Genomic DNA, 18,971 nt, shown 5'->3' with positions numbered 1-18,971 from the left:
CAAAAATCTTACAGTGTTATACTTGCTGGCAGTGTCTCCTGGTGCTGTCCACAACTCACTCCATTGAAAACTTTCTGCTGTGCCTCTGGCTTTACAGCTCTGGTGGTGTGATCCATAAGGAATTGCACTGCTGACCCAAAGGCAGCGACTCTCTAAAGGCTGGAACCCATCAGTACCCTGCAGAAGAAAGATGGGCAATTTCCTCTCAGGCAATGCACTGTCTCTTGAAAATGTGCTGGAGGGTCAGGTACATGATGGTTCTGACTCGAAGGCAATGAAAGACATACAGTTAGGCCCACAAATCTCTAAATTTTCAAATACTTCTATAAGACTTTAAAGGCTGAAACACATTGCTTATGTTATCTTGGGAGTATTGGGAAAACTTGGTGGTAGCCATGTGATTCAGGGCAGTGTTATCCATGCCTCTCTTTCAAAAGAGAACACTTATTTATATCTTCAGATCATAATCACAGTATCTATGAATATGGGCCTACATGGTCTTTGAAATACAATATTAACTAAGATAGCTGGTTAAGTGCAGATTGAGTTTGATCTAATCTGATGAGTATGTTCTTATAAGAAGGGAGAAAAAACAGAGTTGAAGCAGTCATGTGGAGAGAGAGAGAGCAGAGCAAAGTGGGCACAGGCCACGGAACTCCTGAGTTGGGAAAGTCAATGAAGAGACTTCCTCTAGAGACTGAAGAGAGTCTGATTTTTGTCAACACCTTGGGTTTTGTTTGGTGTCTAGTTCCCAGAACTCTGAGAGAATAAATGGGTGCATAATCCAGATACCAGTACGTGGCAATTTCTTTGGGCATCTCTGTGAAACTGACACAGGGTCTTTAGGCCATCCGATACCAGGTCAACCTAAGTGTCAAAGGATGGTAGTTAGTTATGTGAGAAATCAGTTGCGTCAATGTAGATATCAAGGCTCAAGTAATATTCACCAGTTGTCCAGATGCCACGTGTACTGTTACACATTTGACTCTAGAAAAGCAGAGTTTTGAATTCATGGAAGAGTAAAATGGGAAACTTCATATTTGGTACGTCAGCACTGTGAATTACCTCCTACTACTTAGATTCAGCTGTGATTTGACTTTATCATGGCCATAAGTCTGAGTACACAGTTTTCAGTAAGATTTTTAGTCCTTCCAGAATTATTGAAGCTGACAGTGGTTTGGTGAATCTATCCGGAGATATTGTCCAGAGTGAAATTAGTCCTGTACATGAACTGTTCTCCTTAGATTCTCTTCTCAGAGTAGACTAACTCAGGTAATTATTTAATAGCAGAGAAAATGAATAATGATTTATGTCTATTTATTGAACAGTAACTAACACATTCAACGAAAAGTTTGAGGGAAAATATTTCTTGATATTCTTAGTTGACATCTAGTCAGTGTCACTATATAGAAAATCTACATAAAGCAGAACTAAACATTGTCTTTCCTCCACCGTTCTCACAGTATCTGATGTGCTTGAGATCATTATTTCATCGTATTAAGGGTCTTCCTCCTTTTTGCTAATCTTCTACTTGACAAACATGATGTCCTTTTACCTCCAAAGGAATTGACCTTTTTAAATAATGTGTTCAAAGGGCGTGAAATGAAATCATAACATCCTGTCCTCCAGACAGTATTCTGGCAATACTTCTTCAAAAATAGTTTTGCTTGTTATTTTGACAGTTCATGATTTATTCAACATTCTTTGTCAATACTATAGTTCAAGGGGATCAATTCTTCAGTCTCCGTCATTCATTGTCAGATTTTCATTTGTTTATGTTGTTAGGTGTCCTCACTCATAGTGACCCTATGAACAACAGACGAAAATCTTATTCTACCTTGTGCCACTCTCATGGTCTCTGCCATGCTCACATGTATTATGACAAGGTTGAAATGATCTTGCATACTTAAGCCTCAAAGTTATACCCTTTCCTTTTAGCACTTTAAAGACCTCAGGTACAGAAGATTTGCCCAGTATATACATAATTTGATTTTTAACTGATGAACACAAGGGTATTGATTGTTAATCTAAGCAAAACAAAATCCTTCTTAGCTTGAACATTTTCTTTATTCATCATGATAGTGTTTTCTGTCCAGTTTGAGGAATTCTATTATCTTTATGTTAATGTTAATCAATATTTAATTTTACAGTCTTTTGTCTTCTTCATTACTAAGTACTTCTTTTTTCCTTCTTCAATTAAAAAAAGCTATTTTATTTCTATATCTCAGGTGTTAAGAGATCTCCCACCAATCATGATCCCACATTCTTTTTCATATGATCTAGGTTCTTGAATTATTTGCTTAGCATGCAGATTGAATAAACAAAGTCTCCTTGTTATATTCCCATAACTCCTCTTAGTCTGTGTCCAAGTTAACTCATGAGGGCTATTAAGTGTTCTGGGTTTCTTTTTCTTCTTAATCTATTAATTTTTATTTTTGTTGAGAATTAACACATATGTCTCTGCATTGTTAATAATGTACAGGTAAACACCTTCCTCCCATTTTTGCTTCCAATCAAAATTCATCCAGCATGAGCTAAATTACCTCTTGCTTCTTGATGGAAGAGAGGTTAAGAAGTGTGATTGTTAATTAAAAGTTAAAAAAAAAAGTTCCGATATACTATTCCACAGAAAAAATATGAGGAAGTCTTTTTCAAGGACAGCTGTTTGGTGGACTGACTGAAAGAGATCCATATTTGTTCCCATCTCCAAGAAAGGTGGCTTAACAGAATGTGAAAATTATAGAATAGAATCATTAATAGTACATGCAAGCAATATATTGCTGAAGGTATAGTACATTGACAGGGAGTGGTAATAAATTCAAGTGGAATTTAGAATAGACATTTCACCAGGAATATCACCGCAGATGTTGGTTGGACCCTGACTGGAAGCAGAGAATATCAGAAGAATATTTATTTGTGTTTTGTTGACTATGCAAAGATATTTGACTGTGTGAGTCATAACAAATGATGGCTAACATTGAGAAGAATGGGATTCTCAGAACTGTGTTCATGTGAATTCTATAAAAAGACCAAGAAGCTGCTGTCTGTAAGGAGCATGGGAACACAGAATGGTTTAAGGTCAGAAATGGTAATCAACAATGTACTCTGTGATCAAAACGTCATCTGCATTTTGACCATTATAAATCTACCGATTCAAATGGAGTAATAAGTTGAGGATTGAGGAGGCATTACACAAAGGAGGACAGCTTTATTAGACCTCAAACCAGAACACGATCTTGTAATTGTCAAACGTTCTGTAACATTCAGGGATCAACATCGGTGACCCTAACTCTTGTAGGAATAGCCTCCGGCCAGCCAGGTACCCTTGAAGTCTAATGAAGAATGCCACTATTTTGCTCGCTGAAAGTGAGGGCGACTTGAAATATTTGCCACAGAAGATCAAGAACTACAGTGTTTTGTATGAATTACATCTCCAAATCAAGAAAACAATGGACCTCACCACGCGGCTCACAGACAATATAATGATAGGTGGGGAAAATATAGAAGCTGTCAATGAGTTTATCTGCCAGAAGGAAAAACGAAAACAAAACAACACAAAACAACAAATGTATTTGCAAAAAAAGTACACCAGAGTTCTCCTTGAAGGCAAAGATGGTCAAGCTTCCTCTCTTATACTATAGACATGTTGCTAGAAAAAGATAATCCTTAGGAAAGGATATCATACTTGGAAAGATGGAGAATTATCAAAAGTCATGAAGAAAGCCCTGAGATGAGTTGTGACAGTAACTACATTGATGGTTCAAGTGTGTCACAGACAATGAGGGTGACACAGGAAAAGACAGGGCTCAGATATGTTGTCCAGACTGTCACTATGAGTCATACTCAACAGCCCTAAAAACAACAACTTTTCATAAAGAAACCATGTAGATAGTTCTATTTCATCTTAAAGCTATGATTTGGAATCATGCAAGTCTTGAGGTTATTGGCTGGTTGGTTGTCTTGTTTTTAAGTGTATAGGATAGAGTTTATACTGGGAATTCTTGCGGCTTGGTGGTAAGGAGTTGGACTGCCAAATCCACTATCTGTTCTGTGGGACAAAGATGGGCAAATTTTCCCCATGCAATCTGAATCCTTCAAAACCCTACTGCAGCTCAACTATGAGTTGCTTCTGACTCAAAGCCACATTACCATAAGAAGGCTGCACTTCATGAGGAGAAGTGTGGCATCAGAATTGGAGGAAGACTCGTCAACTGCTTGCATTATGCAGAAGATACAATCTTGCTTGAAGAAACTACAGAGATCCTGAAGCATTTGGTGCAGAAGGTCAAGGACTATAGTCTTCAATATGGATTAACGTCAAGAAGACAAAAATTCTCTAGTGGGCCAATTGGTAGCACCCTGATGGATAGAGAAGAAATTGAGGTTGCTAATGACTTTAGCCCCACAATCAACACTCTTTGCACCAGCAGTAAGAAAATAAAAAGATGAATTGCATTGGAGAATTCCCCTGTGAGGGAACTCTTCAGAGGGCTGAGGAACAATGATGTCGATGTAGAGACCAAAGTATGCCTGATCCACGACATGATTAAGAGTTGGTAAAGACTTAAAATTACAGAAGACGAAGTTATGCCTTTGAGTTACGGTGCTGGAGAAGAGTCTTGAACATACAGTGGACTGCCAAGAGAGCAAATAGGTCTGTCTTGTAGAGGGTGAAACCAAGTTTCTCCTTGAAGTCAAGCATTTTGAAGCTCCATCTCAGATACTTCAGGCATGTGGCCAAGAGGGACCAATCCTTGAAAGGACCTCATGCCTGGAAGAGTGGAGGGACAGCACAGAAGAATGAGATTAACTAGATAACTGGGACAATGGAATTAGGTGTGTTGGAGTCAGTGAAATGGGTCTAGGATAGGGCAGGCTTCAGAGATGTTGTACAAAGGGTCACTATGAGTCACAGGCGACAAAACGGAACTTAACAATAGCAACAATAGTTTATACATTTAAAGATAAATTCTTAAGGATGCAGACTATTTTGTTAAAGTAAACTCCATAAATTAATAATTAAATCCAATGTAAATTCAAATCCAGGACTGTTGAATGGATTCTTACTTTGATTGGCCAATTCTCCATCACCTTTCTGAGGCTTGAGAACTTTAGTAGATTACCTATCTTTCTCCCACAGAGTAGTGATGGAGTCTGAAAGTTTGTGGTGGATTCAAATAAATAGTTAAAATACTAGTTGGTTAGTAGCTTAACTCTTAATACACTATATCCCCAGGACTTCTTATATACAAAGTAGTCTGCAGAAAATGCTTACAATGTTTTACAAGAATGTTATTGGGATTTATAAGAAGGAAAGGGAAAAGTAATCACTTTGTTTCTTTAGAAAGCTCAATAGTGACAAAGTATAGAAGCTAGAAGAAAAGCTGATATCTAGTAAGGACCCTAAATAAAATCGTGCCACAGGACTAGACAAAGAAATGCCGTTTTGGATTCTCTCCTTTATATTTAAAGCAGTAAAGTAACGCTATTTGATGGCATTTGCAAGCAAGCATCCATCAGTGGTGTATTTGGTGGTGCAGTATATGAAAAAAGAATTTAATTGGAATCAAATGAATGCTGTTAGGGAACTGTGGAGAAAAGAATGTCTATATTGTTCCAATAAACAGATTCCCAAGACCTATGGTTTTCTAATAATACATTATTACTTTTTACAGAGACAGAAATAATTAGCCATGAGCAGCATATTTGAAAATTAAGAACAGGAAGAGCTATTTCCTGGACACTATAAAACTTATTAACATGCAATGATTAGATAATAAAAAATAAGTGTAACTACTTCCTCTCTATCCATTATTTTAAATCAATAAATCACTACATCTCATGCAGCTCTGTGAATTTTGTAATATAGATTCCCCCCCTTTATATAGAAAAAGTGTCTAACAAAATCTTTTAGAGAAATATTAGCATTGCCAGACATCAAAACGAATAACAATGATTATTATTATACCTAACACTTACTGAATTACACTGTGCCAGGTATTTATCTAAGCATTTTATCTGAAATGTCACATTTTAGCACATATAGCAACATCATAAGATGCTGTCATTATGATTATTATTCACTTTTGCTAGCTAAAAATATTGAGCACCCTGAAGTTTCTAGAATTCAATACAAAAGCATTCTGTGCTTCAAGTGGAAATTATAGATCATTTTTGTGCCTCACTTATTTTACAATACCTTTTTCCATCTGGTGCTAAACCTTGTCTCCTTAAACTTTTAGCCTCCGGAGATCTCTTTTGTCCTTTGTATCCTCTTATGAACTGTTCCCAGACACATCAATATTTCCTTACAACAGTAAAATGATTGTCACGTTATGTTCCTAAATGGAAAAATTGAAATGAAACTTGTTGAGCAGGATGTAATGAGAAATCTGGTGGGTGCGGTAAAGAATTACACTGCCAACCCAAAGGCACTCAGTTTGAATCCATCAGCTGCTTTGTGGGAGAAAGACATTCCATTTCCTCCCATGTGATTCACTTCCTAAAAATCTACTGGGCAGAAAAGTGCGCAATAAATGACTGGAATCCCTAAGCCTGTAAATTTTCATTAAAATTAATAAAAAAAGTAATAACCACAAAAAATATCTACTGGACAGTGTGCTATAAGGTGGTTCTGATTTGATGATACAATACAGCAACAAACAATGCTTTAAAATTTATACTTTCTGTGTCCGGACCAGTCATTCCATCAGTTTCTTTCTGTTCTTCTCTCCCAAAATAAAACAAAATTTGCTAAACGAATTCCATGTGTATCAGTAATGTTGGTATTGGAAGTGTCATTAACTCTAAACACACCTAAATCCTGGCCACGCCAAGAAAATAAAATTGTATGTGTTTAATCTGTAATACTTTTATTTTTGGGGGAGGGAGACTGGTAGATCAACAAGTTTATTGTTTTTTTCTGAAAAATCTAAACAGAAAATTGGTTTAGCTATCAGCAGCCTGATATCAGCCTTAGGCTGATAGCCCTTAGGCTTCTTTTCATAAACTGGATTCTCTTGAATGGCAATGTGTATTTTCTTATACACCTTTTCTGTCATGTCTGGAGCTAGCATGTGTTGAGGAATGCAAAACCAAAAGCCAGCATTATTCACAAAGGAGAAAGACTGAAAACATTTTCCTTGCAAATAGGGACCGGACAAGGATGCCCACTATTACTACTTCTTTTCAAAATTGTATTGAAAGTGCTTGCCTGAGTAATATGACAAGAGAAGGAAATAAAAGGCATCCAGATCTGCAAAAGAGATGGTTAAAATATTGCTATATGCAGATGATACGATAGTGTACATGGAAAACCCCAAAGACTCAACAACAATAAAAATGTGTTAGAATTAATAGGAAAATTTAGTAGAGTGGCAGGATAAAATATCAATATCCAAAAATCAATAGGATTCCTCTACAGTAGCAAAAACAACTCAGAGAAGGAAATAAAGAAAGCAATACCATTTACAAGAGCCAACCACAAACTGAGATACTTGTGAGTGACCCTAACTAGAGACACAAAAGACATGTATAAAGAAATATACAGAACATTTCTTCAAGACACAATAAAAGACCTAAAGAAATGAATAAATGTGCCCTATTCATCATAGGAAAACTCAATATTGTGAAAATTACAATCCTCCCAAAAGCGATCTAATGTTCAATGCAATCCCAATCTAGATATCAAATTCATTTTAAGGAGATTGAAAAAGAAATTATGAAATTTATTTGGAGAGGCAAGAGACACCAAATAGGCAAAACACTTTTGAGAAAAAAAAACTGAGGTTGGAGGCATAGCACTCTCTGACCTCAAAACCTACTATACAGTATTGGTAACAAAACCAGCATGGTATTGGTACAATAACAGGCACATAGACCAATGGAACAGAATTGAGAACCTAGAAATAGACTCAGCTTTCTATGGTCAACTGATATTTGACAAAAAAAATCAAAGCTATCAAATGGGGAAATGATAACCTCTTCAATAAATGGTGCTAGAAAAACTGAACTTCCACCTGCAGAAGCTGAAACAGAATCCACATCTCACACCATACACAAAAATCAACTCAAAGTAGATCAGAGACATGAGAGTAAACCCAAAACCATAACATTCTTAAGAGACAAACTGGGATCAAGCTTAGACACACCAGTCCAGGTATAAAGAGATTGCCAAATACAACCAGAAATGCACAATCTGAAGAGGATAAAAGCGATGCTTGGGACCTTCTAAAGATTACAGCCACGTATGTATCAAAAACTTTTCCCAACAGGATGAAAAGAAAACCTACAGACTGGGAACAAATATTTGGTAATGCCATCTCAGACAAGAGTCTTATAACAAAAGTTTACAGAATACTCCTGGGCCTCCAGAAGAAAAAGACTGATAACCCAATTACAAAATGGGCAAAAGACACGGAAAGAATTTTCAAAGAGGAAGACAAAAGAATGGCAAACAGACACTTGAAGAAATGTTCCAAATCACTAGCAATAAGAGAGATGCAAATCAAAAGCCCAATTAAGTACCTTCAAAATCCAGTAACAGTGGCAAAGTTTAACAGGGAAGTAAGTAGTAAATGTTGGAGAGGATGTGGAGAGAAAGGAACTTTTATACATATATATAGTTGGTGAGATTGTAAAATGGTAGAATCATTCAGGAAGGCAATTTGGTGCTTCCTCAAAGAGCAGAACATAGAAATTCCATATGACCTAGCTATTCCACTACTTGGAATATACCATGAGAATATGAGAACTGAGGCACAAACTAAGATTTGTACACCAATGTTCATAGCAGCATTATTCACCATTGCAAGAACATGGAAACAGTCCAGATGTCCAACCACAAATGAATGGATTGAGAAATTATGGTACATACTAAGATATGTTTACTATGTACTTCTTCACTGAATTTCTTGTTTTCTAAATCATACCCAAGGAATTGTTAGGTACTGTGAGGAATAGACAAGCCTCCATCCACAGATCTCTTCAAAGCCCCAAACATTTTATTTCCTGTGGTAGACCTGGCACTGCCTCCATCCAAATAGCAAGTGAAGGCACCTGGTTGACCTTTGCTTTCCACGCTGTATTAATTTTCTGTTACCTCCTCTGGGCCTTCATAGATCTTATCAATGACAAACCTATTGAGAAGCCCATAGACCAGCAATAGGCCAGCATAATAGATTGAAGCATATTTTTTCAGGCCAACTCATACCATACTTTGGTAGTTCAGGACCACACACTGTGCAGACTATCATATCCCCTTCTACATGGGCATAAACAACCTGGCAAATTATATCTCTGTTTATTGCGTGGACTATCATCCCATATTTGAGTCTGCTGTACTTATTTTTTTCTTCTAGATTACCAAGCATTTCCGAGCCTACTAATCAGTTTTATTCTTGTGTCATCTTCTAAGTTTCAATTGGTATCTCTTGAAGTAGGCCTTGTGTTTTGCTTTGTTTTTTTCTTTTCAGTCCTGAAGACTTTACTAGGATCAACTGATTGTGTTGGGATAGTTTCTGACATTGAAACAGCTATAGTTCAGGAATGTGGGTTACTCATTCCCCACAGGACAACAGCAGACACACACATTACAACTCCCAGAAAGAAAGCTTTTAAAAATTAATTTTTAAGACATTGTTAAATGGATTGACAATTTTCTAACTAACTATATATATATATATATATATACACACACACACCTATACATATATAGTTCCAGCTTATTTTTCTTGCCTTTTTAAGTGTTAGACTCAAAATACAGAATAGTGAGATAGATATATATGTGTGTGTGTGTGTGTGTATATATATATATATATATATATACAGTCATTGACATTTTCTTGCCATCATACTAAGTCAGAAACAAGGAAAGGAGTAATATGGGATTTAGTAAGTATTTTAATATTCAAGAGGCTACTGTGTTATGCCCTAAGATCGGCCTTATCCTCGACAACTTTAACAAACCCTCTTTTATGGAACAGACTGGAGTCTCTTGCTTGCAGAAGACCTGCAGGCTCAGAGGCTTTACCAGGTTGTGTTGGAGAGGTAAGGGAGGAGAGGGAAAGCAATACTTTTATTTTTAAACAGTGTTTGGTAGTAATAATGTATACCCTCGGTTGTTTATTATTTGTTGTTCAGTCAGAATCAACCCACAGGCAACCCTCCAGCAGATTTTCGGAAAAAGTAAATAGCATGGGTGGAGATTGCCCACCTTATTTTAGAAGCAGCTGGTGAGAATGAATGTAGAAAGAAAGGAAGGGTCTAACACAGAAATAGATGGGATTGAATAGAAACAAATGGTTTTGCTGATTTTACGTAGAAAGAAATAGGACCTTTCATACTAATTTTGAATAGAAATGAATTTAGTATTAGGTCCTATGTCTAGAAGCATTTAGGGTTTTTCAATTTTTTTTCCAATTTTTTTGTTGACTTTTTTACTATTTATTAGCTTGCTGCTTCAGAGAGTTAAACAGCTATCACATAACTAACAGCAATCCCACTAAACACCCTCAGTTATTATATTAGATAGATACCTTAAAGGGAGAATTAAATTAATAATACTTAATAATGCCTGCCTTATCTTAAGTGTCTTTAAATAGAATTCCTCAAGTAATATATAGATAAAGCTTATTGTGAAGACAGCATCGATTGATTTGCTGACAAATAAATTGGTTAAAAACATTTCACAAAGAAACTGTATCATATGGTGTTTAATATTAATATGCATTTTAAAATTATATATTCATATTATGTGGCTCCCTAGAATTTACATTAGAATTTGCCATAGAATCCCCGAAAAACTACTTGGTTACCTAACAAGATAATTTCACACCATCCAATTAAAAAACAAAAAATCAATCAAATTTGTTTTGTACTGTAATATGACTTTCAAAATATCTAAGCACTTTAACCAATTAATAAAATTTTCAGCAAGTATTGCTTTATTGTAATGTGAATTCTTTAATAATAGGTATCTGAAAAGAAATCTTGACTTTTAATATATAAAAGTCACAATCTTAAAAAAAATCACAATCTTGACTTTTCATAAAAGGTATCTTATTAAAAGGTATGGCATTATACTTTTTTAAATACTGTCCTTCATTCAACTTATGATGCTTATATAATGTTTTATGACATAAATAAATAACAAGCAACATAATACAGTTTAAGGGAGTTCTGATGGGCTGGTGCAAGAAGTTGAGCTGCAAGTGGTTCGAGGCAACCAGCTGCTCTGTGACAGAAGGATTGGGCAGTCTCCTTCCCTCCAGTTGACTGCCTCAGAAAACCCTCAGGAGGGTCAGCTACGGGTAATTTCTGACTTTAGAGTACACGATAGAAACAACAATATAATGTAATTCAGTATAAAAGAAGTTTACATTACAAAAAATGAGTAAGTTTATAATGACATTTATTCAGTACCTATTCTAAATTACAACACAGTTTCTAAGAATATTTTTTTACTTTTAGTCATTCTCCATCCTTCCCAGCATCATGTCGCTGAAAAAGGTGGAGGGTCGGCAAGGGAGAAGAAGATCCTCAAATAGGTGGATTGACACAAATAGGTGACTGCTTCAATGGACTCTTGTGTGACAGGAAGTGTGAGGATGGTGCAAGACAGAACAGGTTTTAGATATTTTGTTCGTAAGGTCACTATGAATTGTGCTCAGCTTGATGGCACCTAACAACAGCAACAGTAGTCACTCTCACTGCAGTGGTCAGTTTTGCCTCATTCAAGTTTCTATCACACTGGTGGATTCACACTGTTAGAGTTGAAAGACCTTTCTTTGTATTCATATTGCAGTTCATTTCAATTCAGTGCAGACTACCCAACCAGCTCTTCTTCGGTGCATTAAACTTCCCTCTCTCAGTAGTTTTGTCAGGTCCACTACAAATCGATTTTTGTTGTTGTTATTAGGTGTTGTTATTAGGCAAAGTCTCATCATCCTTGCCTCCAAAGCGCACTCTGATTGCACCCTCTCCAAGACATATTTATTTGTTCTTTTAGGATCTTCTGTGTTCTTCTCCAGCTCAACAATTCAAAGGCATCAATTCTTATTCTACCATCCCTATGCATTGTGCACCTCTTAGTTGCATAGCAAGTGATCAGAAAGACCATAGCCTCAATCAGATGCACCTTAGTCTTTAAACTGACATCATTACTCCTCAATAATTTGGAGAGATTCCTAAGTGCAGATTTTCCCAATGCAGTGTATCTCCTTGTTTCCTGATGGCACCAAGGGTGTTAATTGTTAATACTTCCCTAATTTTTGACAAATGACATTTATTTTAAGGGTACAATTCCTCACCTCACGTCTCTGTATTTCACTCTTCTATCCATATTGATTCTACTCTATTATGAGCACTGTAATTATTATCAACTAACAGGCACATTTCTCCTATTAACACTGTTTACAAATTCCACCACCACCACTGCCTCTTCTGTCACTATTTTACGGTGGAAAGTGTGTCTTAGGCATTATCACATTTATTCATTACAAAAGGTAAGTTATATAGTTCAGTATGCTAAAATTAATGTTTTCCATGTACATTGGTTATAGAGTCCTTGGTTCTTGTCCACTGCACACTGCTAAATATTCCTGAGAAGTAAATAATGTGTAATAAAATCAGCTAATCATCAAAAGGTTGATGGGAGAGTTCACCCAGAGGCATTTCAGAAAAAAAAGCTTGGAGAGTTACTTTGGAAAAATCATTGAAGACCCAGTTCTGTTCTGACTTTCATGTTATCATGACTCATTTATATCGTAAGGTAAACTTTGTTTCTTTGCTTTTAATAGTGCATATACAGGGCACTAAAGTATCCATTCAGCCTCCTGTATGTAAAAGGAAAGGCTTGTTCTGCAAGCTAATACTTCTTACATTTCAGTATCCTAAGAATCCAATCGGAGAAAAGCATTCTTTGCACAATATGAAACCAGTGTGAGTACAGTGCAATGCAATGAGTATAGTGATAAGTCTTTTAGGTTTTCAATCTAGGCAGATATCTTTTCATTTTACTTATCTTTTCATTTCATTGTCACACATTTTATTTTTGTGCTGGGATTCGGACTATTTAGATGATACCAGCTCATATTAATATTGTTTTTTGTCTTTATGTTTTTTCTCCCTTGGGGACAGCTGGGGAAAAAAATTCAATCTATAGACTTTCCTCAAATCATCTAAAATTTCTGGTCCATCTTCTAAAGCACGGCTGTTATTACCCTTCTGCTCTGTGTTTTGTTTCTACTTTAAAATTGGATTGGTGAGAGCATGCCTGAGGCAAAGAAAGACAATTATTTTTCTGATGTTCTCCTCATGGTAATTTTTTTTTTCAAAGACTCTCTTACAAAAAAAACATGAACTACAAGCATTTTAAGTGTTACAAAAGCCTGTGTGAAATTGTCACCAATGTGATTTCAATGAAAGCAAACTGAATGACTTTTAGAGAACTACTGACAATGATTATCACGACATGCTATAACCGAGCAATAGGAATTATGGTTCTAATGTTTCAGTCACATGAAGTAGATATTAGACAAAAAACAGAAGCAGCAATTAGACAAGAAATGTTTAGTACCTCTAAGACTAAGTTATTTCCAAGTCTATACAAGCATGTCTGCCTCATTGCCACCCCCATACATTCTTTTATTCGAGTGTATTTTAACTATCAATTTAAGTATGCATTATTCACATGTTTTTGGAATAAAAGTGACTAGTTTTGTAGAATTTTTAAAAATCAGGGAGACCAGAGGCAATATAATTTCCAGATTTGGCAGAAACAACCAAAATTCATTGGGGAGGGGTGCAGGGGCAAGCAAAACAAAACAAACCCAGAGTCCCACCAAATTAGCTTTAATTCATGCTGTCATTTAGCATACCAATTACATCAACAGCCATCAAAACAGTTTCAGCTCAGATATTCCTTTGAATTTCCTATGTTTCAGTCTTTAAGGGTAGAGACTACCCATCTTTCTCCTGAAGAGTAGTTGGCATATTTCAGCAGTTGGCCTTTCGCTTAGCAGTACAGCACATAACAAAGTAGACAAGCAAGCAAAGCATGAAACTAAAATCATAGCTAACAAGTTTGAACCAACTCATAGCTGATCTAGCATAGAGTTTCTGAGACTGTAGATCACAGGGGAGGAGACTGCCCATTATTCTCCCATGGAACCAGTGGTCTATTCAAACCAATAAACTCCTTAAGGGCGACACTCTCACAGCTCCCTTATCTTAACACCTAGACATTAAGATTAGCCAGTAGGTAATATTTTACCTATTTCCTACTTATCTTCTTAAAATCTCCTTGTAAGTGGCCTGCAGTGGGATTTGAGATGTAATTTCTTATATTCTTTTATGAACAGAAAAATATTTCTGCTAAAAAAACCCCTTATATAACTTCTTACATTTTGATTATTTTCAGCAAAATTCTCATCCTGTTAATTCATCCCTTCTTTTGTCAGGAACTGCAAGTATCCTCACTGGCACCACACTGTAGCACAGCACTCTTGGTGGGTGTCCATGAGGACCTCACCTGACAGACTGGACAGATTTGACTACATCTATTGAACAAAACACTAGAGAAGCTCAATACCAACAGTCAAAACCTGTTTGGGTGCTACTTTTAGAATAGAACATTAATTGTTCATGTGCAAAATGAAAATTGAAACTCAAGAAAATGAAAATAAGTCTACAAAAACCAAAATACAACTTTGAGTCTATCCCACCTGAATTTAAAAAAAAAATCTTGAGAATAGTTATCAGGTATTATCGGGTGATCAAAGAACAGAGGAGATGTGGAATGAAATCAAGGAGATCATTCATGAAGAGAGCAAAATGTCACTGCAAAGATAGAGGAGAAAGAAACATCTTACAAAGATGTCAGAAGAAGCTATGAAAATTTCATGGCAGAATCAAGAAGACAAAATAAGGGGAAGAGATACCAAAGTTGAGCTCTACAGATTTCCCAGGGCACCTAAAACAAACAAATAAACAAACGAAAGTACCAAAAATGACAGCAAAAAACCAAAACCAAGTATTATCCTGTAATGTGCAAGGAGTTAGAGAATAAAAAGAGAAGCACTAGCTCAGCATTTCTCAAGCTAAATGAACGGAAAAGCAAATTCAAGCTCTGAATTGCAATACTGAGACATGCCATGGGAATAATCTTGAATGGATCAGGAATCATAAAAAAAAAGATGGAAGGAATACATAAAGGTCACTCTACAAAAAATAACTGGTTGACAGTGAAAAATTTCAATAAATACCGTATGAACAAGAGTCGCTAGTAATAAAGGAATAAGATCAAGCTGTGTTGACGACATTGGCAAAAAAGAAGACTCCAGGAATCTTTAGGATAACAATTAACATGTTTCAATGAACAGATCAGCCCTGGTCATTGCTCACCGTGATGCCATGAAATTTGGAAAAACCTAGGTGACTGATTGGAAGAAATCCATATTTGTTCCCATTCCAAAGAAAGGTGATTTAACAGAATGTGAAAAACATCAAACAATCCCATTAATATCACCAGTAAGCCAAATATTGAAGATAATCTAGAACAAACTAGAGTAGTACATTGACAGAAAACTGTCAGAAATTGAAGCTGAATTTAGAAGAGACCGTGGCACCAGGGATATCATTGCTGAAGTCAGATGGACGCTGGCTGAAAGCAAATAGTACAAGAAGGACATATATCTCTGTTTTACTGACTATGCAAAGGTATTTGATCGTGTGTATCATAACTAACTATGATATTGAAAAGAATGGGAATATCAGAACATTGAATTGTGCTTATACTAAATTTATACCTACACAAAGAAACTGTTGTTCAAATAAAGTAAGGGAACACTGCATGGTTTAAAAATGGGAATATAGGTTACATCTCAACAGTAAGAAAACGAAAATCCTTACCACTGGAGTAATAGACACACCAAAATAGGTGGGAGAAGGATTTAAACTGTCAAGGATTTCATCTTACTTGAATTCACAATCAACACCAGCAATTACAACATTAAGAGATATATTACTTTAGGCAAGTCTTCTATCAGGGACCTCTCCAAAATACTGAAAAGCAATGATGTCAATTTGAAGACTAAAGTGTACCCAAATCAATGAAGGTCTTTTCAATTGCTTGCTATGCACACAAAAGCTAGGAAATAAGTAATGATGACAAAAGAAGAATTGATCCCTTTGACAAAGTTGTGGTGTTGGACAAGAGTACTAAATATTTCATGGACAGCCAAATGAACAGATATGTCTTAGAGAAAGTGCCTCAAGAGAGCTCCTTGGAGGCACGGATGATGAAGCATCTTCATGCTTGAAGAAGTGAAGAGTCAATGAAAGAAAAGAAAACTCACAATTAATATGGATTTATGATGACTATAGCAATGAATTAAACTGTATTAGAGATAGTGTTGATGGCACATGATAGGACAGGATTCAGGTTTGTTGTTCATAAGGTCTTTGTGATTTATACTCAACTTGATGGCATTTAACAACAACAGTTGGTCCTGTGAAGTAGTTGCAAACCTACCTTCAACTCCAACTCACTGTCATTGTGTTGATTTTGATTCATAGCAACCGTAACCTCAAGTTTCTGATGCTGTAAATTTTAATCAGAGGGTTTTGTGACTGGCGAGTTCCAACCCTTAGAAATGAGCCACCTTTTGGTTAACTGTGCAACACACTATGAACTACACCACAAGAGTGCCTTAACTCTATCTTGTCATTGTTATTGTTGTGTACCATCGAGTAATAACTGAATTATAGCTGACCCTCCGCAAATTTTCAGAGGCAGTAAATTGCACAGGTGGAGATTACCAATCTTTCTCTCCTGGAGCAACTGGTGGATTTGAACTGCTTATCTTTGGCATTGCAGTACAGTTTCTTATCACTAAACCACCAGGGCCCAGGAACTTTGTCTTATTCTTCACAAATGTTTTAATATAATCCATTAGCTGTTTTCTCTCCAATATTTTTAAGATAATTCATAACTCTTAACAGAATACAGATGTTTCCTCATTCTTCTCAGAGCAGACTGAACATTTTAACAGTTTTCCAATGTGCTTAAGATTTCTTTTGCACTGGTAACGGCTTTAATCAGACAGCAGAAAATCATGGACTTAGGCTGTTTCAGAGCTACCACAAAGGGCCATGGTAGAGCCTGTTAGGTCAAATATCATTCCATTTTCTTTGGATGTAGGAGGTCAAAATGTCTAATAGCTTGTACTTGTCTGTCTAAGAACAGCCCATCATTCTGTGAGGATCCTCTAACAATTCTTTTCCAAGAAATTAGAAAGCAAAGTGAAGAAAAAAGTGGGAAAGAGAGTAGTTTTCCATGAGTATTTTGTGGTGAGAAAAAGAAAAGTCGATTCTATGTACGTCTTTAGCCGATTTTGATTGAGCTGACTTGGTATACCCTTAAATGTCTGGACAATGTTCGAGTTACTTCATTATTGATTAACAGTTTAAAAGGGAGGGAGGTTAGGAGGGATGAGGATATGTGGTGGGGAGTATTAATCATTGGATTGTACAATTTGGTGGGTGGAGGTGAGGGAAATTGGGAGAATCTGATGTGAAAAACAATGTATTAGAATTTTGTAAATAAACCAGTATTTATTTAAAATAAAACAAACTCCACAAAACATACTGTTTAGAAAACATCTCCACAAGAATAGAAGAAAAACACTTATTAATGAAAAACAAAAACAAATAAAAAACACCTCATTAAGCCTGAAGTTCATGTAACATATACAATGTACTAAAGTTTAAGACAGAAATAAATTGTACTCTGCATATATCTGAGTATATTCAATTCATTATATTTATGTTTTCTAAATTTAGTAAAGAGAACACTGCTAGTTTTATATTCTGTATAATCGGATATCTGATATTATGTAAATCTCTTCCCAAGAAACTTAAATATGGAAAGATACTCATGATAATCACATTATCAAAGATAAATGTAGAGATATTTCCTAGGTCCTTAAGGAAATGTCCTTGTTTCAAATAGTTTTCAAAAGAAAAAATATATAAGTGCAAGTTATTTTAAATTGTGTTGGCAATCCAATGCTTCACTCCCTATGTCACAAAGATTAATTTACACATGATTGTTTCTAATGTCTGCAAAATGGCAAACAATTTATACATTCATTCACATAAACTATGATAGCATTTATGATTGCTCAATCAGTAAACTGAAATATTTGGAAGATACATTTTTTTCAATCTAATCCTACAAACCAAATCTACTGTATTTTTAAAAATTATTCATGAAATTATAATTATTCTTATTGTTGTTGTTGTTGTGTGCCATCAAGTTGCTTGCGGCTCATGACTACCCTATGTACAAGAGCCCCAAACACATTTCTATCCTGTGCCCACCTTGCCGTCTCAAACACACTCAATCCCACTACTCCACTCACAGAATTGATCCATCCCATCAAGTGTCTTCCTCTCCTGTGCCATCCCTCCACTCTTCCAAACATGATGTCCCTCTCCAAGGACCAGTTCCTCCTTGCAACATGCCCAAAGTATGTCAGACAAAGCTTCAGAATCCCTGACTCCAAGGAGCACTCAGCTTTACCCTCTCCAGGACAAACCTGTTTGTTTTCCTAGCAGTCCATATTATATTCAAAACTCTTCTCCAGCTCCACAGCTCAAAGGCATCAATTCTCTTTCTATCATCCCTAGTCACTGTCCAACTCTCTGATGCATAGCACAGAATTGCAAAGACTATAGCCTGGATCAGGCGCACCTTAGTCTCCAGCCTTCTTCAGCCCTCAAAGCTGACTTTCCCAAAGCAATTCATCTCCTGATTTCCTGGCTGCAGTTACCAAGAGTGTTGACTGTGGAACCAAGTAAACGAAAACTGTTAAGTATCTCAATCTCTTCACCATCCGGACTGATGCTGCTAATTGGCCCAGTGGTGAGAATCTTTTTTTCTTGATGTTGAGCTTCAATCCATATTGAAG

The 18,971-nt window shown here is 36.1% G+C and overlaps 1 pseudogene; it reads right to left on the bottom strand.

Annotated features, from left to right (window-relative positions):
• Positions 1-3,211: 3,211 nt before the first annotated feature.
• LOC102867394 overlaps positions 3,212-18,971 on the bottom strand; it is a 25,008-nt pseudogene continuing 9,248 nt past the window's right edge.

The sequence above is a fragment of the Elephantulus edwardii genome, unplaced genomic scaffold (assembly GCF_000299155.1).
Source record: "Elephantulus edwardii isolate Elephantulus edwardi_28Jun2011 unplaced genomic scaffold, EleEdw1.0 scaffold00261, whole genome shotgun sequence".
Classification (NCBI taxonomy): domain Eukaryota; kingdom Metazoa; phylum Chordata; class Mammalia; order Macroscelidea; family Macroscelididae; genus Elephantulus; species Elephantulus edwardii.
This window is presented reverse-complemented; position numbering and strand designations above follow the sequence as displayed.